The sequence below is a fragment of the Mesocricetus auratus genome, unplaced genomic scaffold, assembly GCF_017639785.1.
Source record: "Mesocricetus auratus isolate SY011 unplaced genomic scaffold, BCM_Maur_2.0 Super-Scaffold_100014, whole genome shotgun sequence".
NCBI classification, from domain to species: domain Eukaryota; kingdom Metazoa; phylum Chordata; class Mammalia; order Rodentia; family Cricetidae; genus Mesocricetus; species Mesocricetus auratus.
In genome coordinates this window covers 39,257,912-39,260,724 of record NW_024429197.1, presented here as the reverse complement: position 1 = coordinate 39,260,724, position 2,813 = coordinate 39,257,912, and the positions used below count along the sequence as shown (strand labels likewise).

Genomic DNA, 2,813 nt, shown 5'->3' with positions numbered 1-2,813 from the left:
CTTCGTCTGCCTCATGAAATTCCTCTCACTGCCTCCCTGTGATAGCTGTTACTTCCCCCATTGTAAAGATGACAAAACTGAACAACACATGTTCACATAACTGCTCAGGTCACAGTCAGGACCTGAACCTGAGTTGATCTGGCTTTGCAGCACCCATCTTTGGCCGCTTAACAGTGGCCCTCTGTCAAGGCCATACCCTAGGTTTCCTGCTCTTTGCCTCAAAGGGAAGGTTGTGGTGGAGAAGAACTAAGCCGCCTCTGGTGGTGACCACCTTGGCTCAGGTCCTGAGCCAGAGCAGAAGGAAAGAGAGAGAGGGAGAGGCAGAGAGGTAGGGAGAGGGGAAGAGAAAGAAGGGGAGGGAGAGGAAAGGGAGAGGGGAAGAGGAGATGGAAGAGGAGGAGGAGGAAGAGGAGGTGAAGGAGGAGGAGGCTTCCTTTTATAAGGGGATAAAGCGCATGCGCAGCGTGAAAGCGCTCTACTTAGTGGCTTCAGCGTGTACAGTGGGTCACAATGTCACATCTTGGCGGCTGCTGCTGATACGTCCTGCGAGGTCCCTGAGAGCAGGCCGGTATAAATGCCTGAATGCTTACACCTTTACCTTCATTAGCGATGTCAGGAAGCCAGCGTGGCTAGCTGGGCCAGACTGCAGGAAAGAGGCTATGAAGTTCTTCTGTTTACTGACAGAGAAACGTGTCCTAGAGAGGCGATGAAGTGGAGAAGCGGGTAACACTCCCCCAGAGATGAGGTCATGGAATTACAATGTTGAGAGAGGGTTCCCAGGGGCCCCTCAAAAGTGAGCAGTGGCAATTTCTGTTGAAAGATTTTGAGAGGCTTCCATTTTCTTCAGCTTTTCTAAATTTCCTCACTGGTAAGTGACTAGAGCCCTATCCTAAAAACACTCTGCTTGTGATGGGGTCGGGGCATGGGCGGGGCAGAGGCAGGGCAAAGCTAAAAGATGGACAGCAGGATTTCTGATTGCCTGTAGGTACTGCCTGGTGTTCTGGTGGGTCGCCCTGTCTTATAGAGAGGTCCATAAAGATGACCAAGTAATGGGAGCATCATGTCCGGGGGAAGGAAAGAACATTATCTGTTCAGAGAAGGACGACTATCTCTGGCCTCAGCACCAACAGTGCAGGAAGACAGCAGCATCTCCCTTCCAACAGTGGGACAACTGCATGTCCTGTAATGTAAGTTCCTTCCTCACCAGAAACAAAGGCCCTCCAAAATCTGCCCATACCCCTAGGGCTCATGGGAAAAAAAGCTGCCTGGGCCCCAAGTCTCAGTGCTACCCCAAAATTCACTGCCTTGCTCCTCTGGAGGCTGGCACCCCTGTCGTGTTCCTTTGTGTCAGAGAGTGTGGGTCTAGGGAAGTCTTCATTCTTCTAACCTCAGGTGAGCCTGAGTGCGCCTTGCTGAGGAGAGCTCTTGACACATGAAGCAGTCCAAGGCTGACATCTTCTGCTGCCATGGAGACGAGCTAAGAGACACTGTTCTATCTTCAAGCAGAGTTCAAAGGAACTAGGACTCACACTGCATTGAAAAATAAAATTATTTCATACTTTTAATCTCTCCAGAGGGCCGACAGTCTCAAGGTATGACGTGGCCTTGGGGTAACCAGAACAAAGCTTGGACAAGATGATAAGATCTGTGTATTTAAAACCCAGAAATAGCAAACTGGCACCTAGAAAACTCTCAGTTAGAAGAATGGTTAAGATCCCTAAGGTGTAGTTCCATAGAAACCAATGACAACCTTTCTATACGTCTGTCAAGAGAAAGAGGCCATTGTGGCAAGGATGTTAGGTATGCCTTTTGTCTAATGAGGCAGGCTACATGGGATGGATGATAAGCTAATACATTTTTTAGTGAGATAGATTATGGTATGAACTAAAGCAGATGGAAAGGGTTCAGAATGAAAGAGGTCTCTCTGCTTCTGAGTGAGCAAGCGTAAACACTGTCAAAGCATGGACACTGAAGGCCCTCCCATGATCCCTGGAGAGTACATTTCCTTCAGTCAGGTAGTCTGATGTTGTGTTCCCCTCACCCTGGTCCTGGCCCAGGGTTCTAGGACCACCTCCGCTTGCACTGATTGTGTTTCCCTGACGGGTTATGGTCCTCCTTGGGTGACAGTCCTCCTTGGGTGACGACAGTCCTCCTTGGGTGGCAACAGTCCTCCTTGGGTGACGACAGTCCTCCTTGGGTGACGACAGTCCTCCTTGGGTGACGACAGTCCTCCTTGGGTGACGACAGTCCTCCTTGGGTGTCTATTTGGCACCAGTCTCCCACCAACAGGTTTTCAAGTTTTCCGAGAAATTTTCAAATGTGTGTCCTCCCTACCACACTCACAGGAGCCATGCTGGTGAAAAATTAGACATAAGCAAAGGAAGGAAGAAGCACACAGCCAAAAGCCAAGCGGAAGTGGCTGCATGACCTCATGACCTCTTCCAAGCCAGAGTGGGAGAAGGCCTCGTAGTCAACAATTCGCTTCCAAACATAAAACAAATAATCTTACCCATGTTGTTCCTAGGACGATTGCAGTGACAAGTCCTAAATTATCCTACAGAGAAGTAAGGTTGCTAACTTTGCACCAGAATCTTGAGATGTGTACCAAGACCTGGCTTGGCCAGGGCCTTTTCTTTACCCCTTCAGATCCTGCAGGAGAGAGTATTAACTGAGATGTGCCTATCACTTAATGAAATAAGAAGTTCCCTACTTCACACAGATGTTAGCTGGTAGTGAACATGGTGATGGGCATTCAGCTCCAGATAATCTCTCCGTGACCAGATTAATGGAGGCCCTGCCATCTGCAACATGTG

General features: G+C 49.2%; 1 long non-coding RNA gene across 1 annotated transcript; it reads left to right on the top strand.

Annotated features, from left to right (window-relative positions):
• The first annotated feature begins 579 nt into the window (after nucleotides 1-579).
• Nucleotides 580-1,530, top strand: LOC121144062. The gene is made up of 3 exons (XR_005881401.1): nucleotides 580-868; nucleotides 986-1,187; nucleotides 1,393-1,530. It is a non-coding gene; the product is annotated as an uncharacterized LOC121144062 (long non-coding RNA).
• Nucleotides 1,531-2,813: the final 1,283 nt, after the last annotated feature.